We start from the raw sequence: 11,501 nt of genomic DNA, 5'->3' as shown, positions 1-11,501 counted from the left end.
ACCTACATATTCCTGAAAGTTGTTCTGTATTAATGATTTAATTTTATTCCGTAAGTTTATGAGGTAAAATAGGTTTATAAAGTACCTACCTATGTTTATTTTTACCTGATAAGTATATCGATCATATACATTTTAAGTTAGATAAAGTTAGAGTAGATATTATTTAACAACTTATTAAAAAATCAAATCAAATCAATCACACTGAAAGCCAGAGTCAGCGCAATATTCTCTCACTTTGAGTAGAGGTACAATCAAACATCAATCACTTTGAGTGATATTTGATTGTACCTATTGAAATTGGTGACATGTATGTATATATGTAGGTTTAAGTACTGTTTGGAAGCAGACTATACCTATGAACCCCAGACAGTGACACAATGGTTGTAAAGATCCAGGTCGTTACAACTTGCGTGTATATAAATGGTTGAAATTCGCACTCACGCCTTTACATTCGCTTAACTTTGCAACGCGTATATAATTTGTATTACCGTTCTTATGCCAGAAAAACGCTAAATCGAGTGTCACACCGTGACAGCCGTGTACAGAAATGTTAACAACCTGTAGGTACAGAATGAATAAACCTGCCTAAATAGGTGAAGGCGAGAGGTAAGGTAACTAAGAAAATTTCGCTATAGTTCATTTGATTCAACTTGCAATGTTTATTAGATTAATTTCTTAAGTCAATTTTTTACTCAGCTAATGAACATGAGACCTACATATCTCTACATCTACTCCACCTCTACCTATCTACATATACAATATAGGTACCTATAGGGATCATACTATCAATTCAAAGAAGGTATAGTGGCGGTGAAGATTTTAATCCGTTGATTACGTCCGTTGAGGCCGTTGTTAATACGAAGTATTTTATCAATAACCCCATCAACTGCCCGCTAATCAACGCCGCCGCCGTAACACGGACTGCAATTAATTGCTATGGGACGAACGCGTCCCTAGCATGCGCGAGCGCCTGCCACGCGTCAGTAGGCAGATCGTTGCCTCGCGCTGCCGTAAAGTAAACTGATTAATTCATTCACTAACCACCCGAGTATGAATAGCTAGTACAAAACGGCTCGATATACCCCGCTGATTACGAGTTGAACCGAAAGACGCACGCAGCCACCGTAGCGTTCAAGCCTCCCGCTACCAGCGTCATTATTCAAATTTTCGCTGTGCCAGTTGCCCGCTTGTTCCGGCCTCAGCTTTCTGCCCTATTTCCTAGCGGTCTGAAATTACGATTAGTCCGGCCGAAATGAGCGGCGGTCATCCGTGGTGGATGGCCGTGTGAACGGCCCGTTATGCAAACAGTTTACGCTTTATACGGATAAAATTGTAGCTCAAAACCGATAAGTCGGATGGTCAATGCGCTGGACAGTACTTAGGATCTATACATATGAGACACAAAGAAATTGTAGTTCAAATTAAACGGAAGCTTGTCATTACAGATAATAGCAGGTTAGTAATTGTTAAAAATATTATTTCTTAGAATAACGGCAACTGCGGGCATTGTTTAAGAGCAAAGTTAAAGAATGCCTTGTGATAAGCATGTCGGATTTTAAATGACGTGGAGTACCTTCCATTAGATAAGGTAGGGCTTAAACAATCAGCTCTTATTTGAACACCCAACAATTAACTTTATTTAAGAAGCAGATTCGAATAGCAAATAAATCCGGACATTGCCAATTTTATGAATGTCATCAGCACTCAATGCATTCAGCGGCAATCTTACACATGTCGACGTGATAGTTATCACAATATTACCCATTTGTTTGTTGAACCCCTTGCCATGTCACGAAACATTTATTCGATGGAGGTGGTACTTAGTACATCTCATTCTCTATCGGAATCACCTACTATAGTAACAGCACCAGTCATGGGACATTTAAGAGGAAATTTGGAGTATTTATGATATTTCCCTTATACATGTAAATGGTCTGCCGCTTAGCGTGTTAAAAGATGAAAGTCCTATCCGTCTTTCATGTTTTAGGCGTGTTGTATCAAAGATACTGCAATTAGTTTCCACATATTTAACAAATTAAAACTATGCTTTTTTTCTCCAGTCATGGACACCAAAGTTCCAGTAATGGGCCCCCGGTAATGGACGTGGATCCAGTAATGGGCCCCCTATAATGGACATTGCTCTATCAGTATAAAATATTGAAATGGGGAATAAATTACGGCAAAATAAAACAACTTTTGGCATAAGCTTTTATTACTGAATGTATTTTTCTTTCCACAGCCAATTATTATTGTATTAGATCCATCGAGACAATTCTAATATGCCCTAACACAATTAGTTAGGGTTTCATCAGTCTTGTGCTACGCGCCAAAGCGATCGTACGTGCTTATGCGCCGCTCGAGTCGGGTTAAGAGAGGACAATGACCTCTAACGTGTTGAAGTGCAGTAATTGTAATGTAGTGATAAACGAGCTTCTGGCGTTTATCCAGAACAAAGTTGAGGTGATGAAGGACGACAGTATTGTCAATTTGTGTTCCACTGCGTTCTCGGAGGAGGAAGTAGTCAAAGCAAAAAAGCTGCTGTTTGACTCCATCAAAACAGATGACCGGAACATAGTGCGGAGAAAGCAAAAGTTAAATGGGAATATCCAGGATATGGTTAGCCTTATTAGACGTCTACACCCAGAACAGATGCCTATTTTTGTCGCGAGAGACCTGCAGAGACTTCCACCTGTAACTTTTGATCACGTCGACTGTACTAGATTGCTAAAAGATGTTATTATTCTACAAAAAGAGATTGATACAATCAGGAGAGAGTATGCAACAAAGATGGAATGTGAGTCTTTAAAAAAGGAATTTCTGCATTTAAGAGAATCTTCGTTGTTAAATAACTACGATTACAGTGCTCAATTTGTAAATAAAAATCGACGTGGTAACTATACAAATCGGTTGAGTTTTGTTTTAGATACACAGGATAGCGGCCCGTCAGGAATCTTAGATTTATCAAACAAAGAAACAGCTGATGTTGATGAGTCAATAACGTCAAAGCCGTTAAAATCAAATGTGTCACAAGAACAAAGTAATTTGCCATCTCCTTCAGCCATTAGTACCGCACCGATAACTTGCGAGAGACAGACAGTTAACTCGGTACAATCTCCGAATGCGCCCGAAACCGAACGTCTATGCAGCAGCGAGTGCGATAGATTCGATACCGTAAGCGCGGTGTCGAACTCGGCTACCAACACGCTTCCTAGCTCACCGGTTGCGAAAACAATTGCGCCCGAGTGTGAGGGAGAGGGCCTACGTGGGAAACGCGGGAGCGTACCGACTACTAATACGGTCGTGAACAAGGTCGACGCGCCTGCGAAGCGATCATCGCCGAGGACCGTTCAGGTTAATGCAGCGGAATGTAAACAAACCTATGCAGGATTAGTAGCGGCGGGAGGTGAATGGAAATTGAGCGAGCCGGATAGCGAATGGACAGTAATGCAAAGAAATAGGTTGAGAAACAGATTTATAGGAATGACAGGCAAGGCGGTAACGCACCCGCGTAATTCATTTAAAGCAGCGGATACTAAGATCCCGCTTTATATAGATAATGTTGACAAGGACGCATCAATAACGGATATTTGCCAGTACATTTTTGAAAAAACCCAAGTTCGCGTCGATCTACAGAAAATAGTCGCACAAAGGCAGAGGCCGCATGACTCATACAAAGTACTTATTCCGCGGCATAAATTCGCAGTTTTTATGAATAGAGACTTATGGCCAGACGGAATAATATTCCGTAAGTTTGTTGATTTTAAAAGTAGAAAGACTAATAGTAACGAAATAAAGTAACTAACATAATATATTTTATGGAGGACAGATCTTTAGCAGAATTGACATTAGTTACCTTTAATTGTAAGTCCGTGACCAGGTCAGTAGATGGGGTTAGAGAGTTATGTAAGTCTGCAGACGTCATAGCCCTGCAGGAGACATGGCTCTTGCCCCACGACGTGAATTATATCGGGAGCATTGATGACAACTTTGAATATACGAGTAAATCGGCCGTGGATACATCAATGGGTATTTTAAGAGGAAGACCTTTTGGTGGCGTATCTCTGATGTACAAGAAGGGATTGTTTACGTCGGTTAAGGTGATTGAGTGCAGTAGTGTGCGCGTGGCGGCTATCAGTGGTAAAATCGGCGAGCGTTCGTTGTTAATATTCTCGGTATATATGCCTACTGATGAGTCATCAAACTTGCCCGAGTTTACTGAGTGCATTAGTGAAGTCAGTGCGATTATCGAGTCATTGAATGCGGACTGTGTTTTTATCCTCGGAGATTTTAATGCCCACCCGGGTGAACCATTTTACTCGGAACTTTATGCTTTTTGTACAGAACAGGAGTGGCGCTGCGCTGACTTGGAGTGGCTGGGCAGTGATTCAGGTACGTATACCTATGTGAGTGAAGCCGTGTGGGGAAATGTGGGTGTAAATTACGACATTTACTGGTCCGATCATTTTCCTGTCTTTATTAAAACTAAAATGTCTATAAATAATGTAAATATAGCTATACCAGTGTGCAATAATAATTATAATGATTATGTATGGGGCGAGAGAGATTGTGACCAAATAAATATGTATAATAAAATATGTAATGAAAAGTTGAAAGAAATTGACTTTCCTAGCGAATGTATTAATTGTAGTAATAAGTTTTGTAATGACATTTCCCATAAAATTGTATTAGATAAGTTATACTCTGATATTATTAATTGTTTGCAGATAGCCTCAAAACTGAGTCGTAGGAACAAGAAATGTAAGCGCAAGCAGGTTGTCGGTTGGAATAAGTACATGAGGGAAGCTCATGAGCGTGCAAGGATGTACTTTCGGCAGTGGCATCTGTTTGGGAAACCAAGGGCAGGGCCGTTTTATGAAGACATGTGTTCTTCTCGGAGAATATTCAAGGATAGGCTGAAGTGGTGTCAGGACAATCAGACTCAAATTAAAATGGACATATTAGCTACTCACCACCAAGCCAAAGACTTTGCAAAGTTTTGGAAGCACACGAATAAATTAAATCCCAAAACGGGTGTCCCTGCCGCGGTTGACGGCTTCTGTGAACCGGTTGACATCGCTAATCTGTTCAGAGCTTCCTTCAAGACTGTAAAACAGGTCCCTGAACGGATGGCTCAGGTGTTCTCTACTGATGGTCGTCACGCCGATGTACAAGTAAGATTTTCTTATAAGGAGGTTGACCACATCATTAAGTCCATGACCAGAGGGAAGTCCCCGGGGCATGACGGGCTCAGTATAGAGCACCTGGTACATGCGGGTGTTCACTTACCTCGAGTGCTCAAACTGTTATTTAACTTGTGTATCAGCCATTGTCATCTTCCGGAGGATCTCATGAAAACGATAGTTGTCCCAATATCAAAAAACAAAACTGGGAACGCCTCCGATAGTTCCAATTATAGACCAATATCACTGGCAACTACGGTGGCCAAGGTGCTTGACGGTCTGCTTGATAACTTACTGGCGAAGCACATTCAAACTCATGACGCGCAGTTTGGTTTCAAACCGGGTCTGTCAACAGAGAGCGCCATTCTTTGTTTCAAGCATACCGTTAAGTACTATGTTGAAGGAAAAACTCCCGTAGTTGCCTGCTTTTTGGACCTGTCGAAGGCGTTCGATACGGTGTCATATGACATACTATGGGATAAGATGGAAAAGGGCACGAGCACTCCGAGGGAGGTGATTAACCTGTTTCGGTACTGGTACGGGCATCAAACCAACCAGGTGAGATGGGCGGGCGCGCACTCGGACGTGTACAGGTTGGAGTGCGGGGTGAGGCAGGGTGGACTCACCTCACCGCGCTTATTCAATCTGTACATGGATGAGCTGATTGCTGGACTCAGCGGCACGAAGATCGGATGTTCCATAGGTGGCACCACGGTGAACAACATTAGCTACGCAGATGATATGGTGCTGCTGTGTCCATCAGTCAGTGCGCTAGTGAAACTCTTAAAGGTGTGTGAAGATTATGCGGTCGCTCATGGTCTGAGGTACAACACAAGTAAAAGCGAACTGTTAGTTTTTAAAGCAGGTAACAAGGCTTTTGACGAACTACCACCTGTCAGCTTGTGTGGTGTCGCTCTTAAAAGGGTGACGCGCTTTAAGTATCTCGGACACTGGGTGACCGAAAATCTCCACGATGACGTAGATATAGAGAGGGAGCGTAGGGCGTTGGCGGTGCGTTGTAATATGTTGTCTCGCAGGTTTGCGCGGTGTAATGGGAATGTCAAAGTAACGCTATTTAAAGCGTTTTGCCAGACCCTTTACACGTGCAGCCTGTGGACAAATTATACTAAAAGAGCCCTCAATGCCCTGCGCGTCCAGTACAACAATGGGTTCAGGATGCTGTTGGGACTGCCTCGTTTTTGCAGCGCGTCCGGAATGTTCGCGGAGGCGCACACTAACAGCTTCGGTGCGATAATACGCAACAGAACTGCCTCTCTGATGCGTCGCGTGCGTGACAGTTCCAACAGCCTCTTGCGCCTAGTGTTAGAGTCACCTGCTTGCGCCTTCTGGAAACACTGGGACGATGTACATATGGGCTCCAGAGGCTTAGTATATAAGTTGTTATAATTTATTAATTTTGTTATAATTTTGTATAGGTTTAAGTACTAACATAATATTAAGGGAATGTATACTAACACTATGGACATGGTCTGAATTAAATAAATTGATTGATTGATTGATTGATTGATTAATGCGATAAAGTTACCATGGCCACCTCCTGTCTCCATCATCAAATCAGGTCCATGTTATCATAATATTGCATTATCATTCGATTTGCATACTTAATTACGTACTTACACAAAATTTCAACTGAATCGGAAATCGAAAAGTGGCTCAAATTGAGCTACCAAGATTGGACCCACACTAACTAACAACCCAAAGTTTGGAAAAACTATATTAATTTATCCGAAGTCCGAGAATACCTCCTGATTGACATATTTCTTAACTACATTTTAGTTCTGTATTGTTTAAACATGAAATTATGGCATAGCAAGCATCATTCTGTCATTTGTCCCATCATAGGAGGTACGCAGTTTTACAGCTCCTATAATGGGATTGGGCCAAATACCACTATTTTTTTACATCCGTGGAGTCACAACATAGTGTGTTGTATACCTTTATCTCATGGTAAATGCAATTAACAAAACACATTCTAGTTTTCATCAAGTATTAATTAATTAAAATTTAATAAATTAACTCACCTCTCTTAGCGAAGTTGTTAAGAATTCGTAGTGGTATTTTTTTTCAGTGACACGACAACTTTTAGGTTGACGCCAATTTCTTAAAAAACAACCAAATTTAATAAAACTTCAAACTGAAACAGCTCTATGACTCTTATTTATGATAATATACAGCCAGTGTTTATAAACTACTTTTAGATACTTATTTCAGAGGAATTATGTTTTTTTGTCCCATTACTGGTTCCACGTCCATTATAGGGTCCACTACTATAGCTGTACTTATCTAGTTGTCATTATTTATGTCTGTGTTTATGTCATACAAAATCATTATCATCTTCTTAACCTTCACTTTTAAGCTTCCACGAAAATAGAGTAATCGCAAACGGCCTTCCCTCGTTAAGACTCGTTTGAATGCGTAAGTAATCCACATACAGCGGGACATAATTCCCGAGTACGCCAGTAGCGCCTCCGATTACTACCTACAACCAATAGTTACTGGAATACTCAGCCCAGCATTTACGATTGAAGCCTTACCTTGAACTGCCACTTAGCCTAACCTAACCTACATGCACTACATACGCGCATTATTGACTGTTATGCTTGTTGACATGAATAGTTATGCTGACGTTCCATTTGGTCGTAACCGCAGTGTTGGCCGAAACGTTAATGCAATTCAAAATGTTGGCCATTAACCATTATAAACTGAACCTTAAACCGTAACGGACGATTAGAGTTTACGATTCAATTTATAATGGTTAATGGCTAACATCTTCAATTGCATTAACGTTTCGGCCAACACTGGTCGTAGGTACACACTGGTGTAACAACTCTAGGTATCTGAGGAAGTCCCATGGAAAAATAGTCGGATGGGGGCCTCATCATAAGTCCTCCTCAATTTTTCAGTCTTTACAATAATACCTACCTACCTTAGGATTCCTGGCTTGTAGCCAGCGCGGCCGGGTATTTTGCTAGTTCAGCCATATTGGAATTATGTTACGAGTAGGAATAATATATTATTACACAAAGAAGGCCGCAAAAATATCTTCTGATCACATTTCTGAGCTTTACAAAAGTGCCATCTAACCAGTGGCGGATATGCCCTAATAAGGCCAAGTTGGCCCGGACCTAGGACGGCAAGATATTAGGAGAGGCAAATTGTGACATAAAATTAAATGATGATAACAAGAAATAACTCTTAATGTAGTCAATATTACAATGGGTGCTGAGAAAGGGGCGGCTACAGGGCCTGGGGCCTAGGGCGGCAAATCCGCCACTGCATCTAATCTTGGTCTGTCTTATCTTGGTCTTGGTTAGATCTTAGTCTAACTACTTACTTTCTTATTTAAATATATTCTCATCCAATATTACGGTAAAATATGCAGTTTAATTAATTGGACTTTTATACTAAGAGAGAAAAAATAACGGTAACAATTAAGATGTCCGTATTGAATGAGACAGAAACGAGTCATCGCAATTAAATGCTTAATATTATTTTATCGCTAACAATTGAGATTTAGGGTAAGTAGACGTTTTTGTTCCGGACTAAATTTGAGGTCAGTCGAACTGTATTCCAAATTTTCTAAGCCGTATTATATAGGTGTGACGTTCCATGGTAAAATGTACCATATGGCGGCTGGCACTTATATACGTCACATAGCGCCGCAATAATATTGGAGCGGCGTTAATAATAGCGTAAGCGCCAACCGCCATAAGTTAGGTACCTTTACCCGTGGGACGTCACAGGTAAATAAGTAGGTACCTACCTACCTACAGTAAACTCAGGGAACATATCAAACTAAAATTATACAACTGCTACCCAAATTCATAAACTCTAAGCTAATTTTGTCTGGATGAAATCTTCAATAGTTCATCTGTTACTGTTTTATATGTACATATTGAACATTTTTGTTAAATTAGTTTCTGTCAGTAAGTAATTTTATCATTGCCTACTGTCTAATTTCTTACTGTGTAAATTCTAAAACCTCTTAATTATACCCACAGATTAATTTAATAAATACGGAAGTTGTATCTTTTCATGAAATTAATTTGTTTTTCTAACTGTCGTCTATGTGACTACCACCGTGTCTAAATACGGAAAACACACGTTTTGTTCCAATTCCCACGTATTTAAATAACATTTAACTCGATTTGTCAAGTAATAAAAACAGTATTTACAAAATTAAGTTTTAGTAAGTTAAATGCCGACGTGACTTCTTAATGGCAATGTTTAAGTGATAAAATAGCTGTTTGCTGTGGGATTTAATGAGATAAACTACGTGTCTCTAATATAATGAAAATTATATTATTTTATCGCGGCATTGCCACTGTACTGTGAGTCATCGTTTAGGTACTTTCTGAATGAACGTTAGAATTGAAATGAAGTAAGGAACTTAAAACAGAGATAGGGATCAGAGAGAAAGGCTTTTTCTTAGGAATTTAAACGTCTATTTAAGTATAATCCATTATAAGTAGGTATAATTTAGTAGTCTATGCCTCTACCTTATGGGAGTTTAGTTCATGTATATGTTCTGTTCATGCTAATTAGGTACTTATACCTAAGTTTCGGGTAAGCAAGACAAGGCGCCGGCAAAAAATTCAAATAAATTACCGCCGTTATGTTATCACCGAGTAGAAATCTATTACTCGTAGAACTGGCAATTAGAATGACAATTTCTAATCCTTTTTAAATGTTACACATATTTTGACATACTTATGTGAAATATTCGGGTCTCTATTGTTTCCCAAATAGTTTGAAGTCATAATGTATTGTTTGTCCGAATTTTCGTTAGTCATAATTGGTTTTTCTCAGAAACGCGTAACTTTTCAGGATTGCCATAAAACAAACCTAACCTAACCTAACCTATCTACAGCATAACCTTACGAAAATCCTGAAAAGTTATCGGTTTCAGTTTTATGACTAGCGATAATATGACAAACGATACATTATGACTTAAAACTTTATGGGAAACAAAGGGACCCCGAAATATTCTATACCCACTATGGCTCTGTGAGCTGTAGCTTGGCGAATCCCCCATGACTCCACCTTCCACCATTTATTAGAACAATTTCCAAAAATTTAATTGACAAAAAAAACTTTATGATTACCTATCCAAACCTGTTCACCACATTTCACAAAAGAACAGCATTTTTGCCCAAGCTGGACATAGGTAGCTGGCAAACGTAGACATTCGCTAACGCTCGGTCATAAACATTAAAATACCTATAAGTACTATACTTTATATTTTACCTATCTCTGTGCTTCGCCTTAAGGTTGATTGGCAGAGATTGCTTTTTGGCATTAAGTTGGAGTGTTGTAACGATAAGATTTCTTTTCTGCAATAAATATAATCATAATCGTTTATTTATTGCATCCATGGTATTTTACGTATGAAATAAGTAAATAAAATCAACATTTGTACTAATGTCGCTTTCGTAAAAAACGAATGCCTACGCCAATTCCAGGGATTAGCAGACTCCAGGCTTCCATGAGCCGTGGCAAAAAGCCGGGACATCGCCAGGAAGATGATGATGACCATTAAAGTAATATTTGTTTTATTAGGTTATGGGTACCACTACGCTTCCACTGCATGAATCCTATGGCCAAAAAATTAGTGCATTCCAGGAGGTTTTGGGTTTGGGATTATACTGAGCAACTTTTACTATGAGACCAAACTCGAATACGCCTTTCTACTTGAGTTTATTAAACAAATGGTTGGGGGTCCGCATCCGGACCACGGTCTGCCATTTGATGACCCCTGCCCTATAATAGGCGTTACTCAGGTGAAGTAATGAACCTTACCTTAGTAACGATAACGACTTCTTGACAATTTCCCACCAAGTTTGTTAATGATACCTATTATATCATATTTTATCGTATATATCGAAACCTTATCTCCTAGCCTCACATCCTTGAGACCTTTTTAATCCGAGTTTTTAATGAGCCCAATCTCGTTGTGATTGATTGCATTCCTACAACAACAAGTTCCTCTGTACGGATATGATGGTCGTTCTTGTCTACGCGACAGCGTGATAAAACGGTGTCCGTCACTGTCTATCCCATGGTGTTAAAATGAGACAGTTATTTTATCACGTGGATTAAGATGGATAAAGCCATCCATAATTAATTCGCCGGCTGGTCACATTCTGACTACATCATGAGATCAGCTCCGTACGTGATAAAAATTTCGTTATCAAATTATTGGAAATTGAAATTCAAGTCATTAGATTTGATTTTTCTTTATTAGAGATAAGATAAATCACAATTACATAATATAGATGGTCAAGCAAATCTTGTCAGTAG

Source organism: Cydia fagiglandana, chromosome 11 (assembly GCF_963556715.1).
Source record: "Cydia fagiglandana chromosome 11, ilCydFagi1.1, whole genome shotgun sequence".
Taxonomy (NCBI): domain Eukaryota; kingdom Metazoa; phylum Arthropoda; class Insecta; order Lepidoptera; family Tortricidae; genus Cydia; species Cydia fagiglandana.
The sequence above is the reverse complement of the archived record's forward strand: the minus strand, read 5'-3'. Positions refer to the sequence as shown.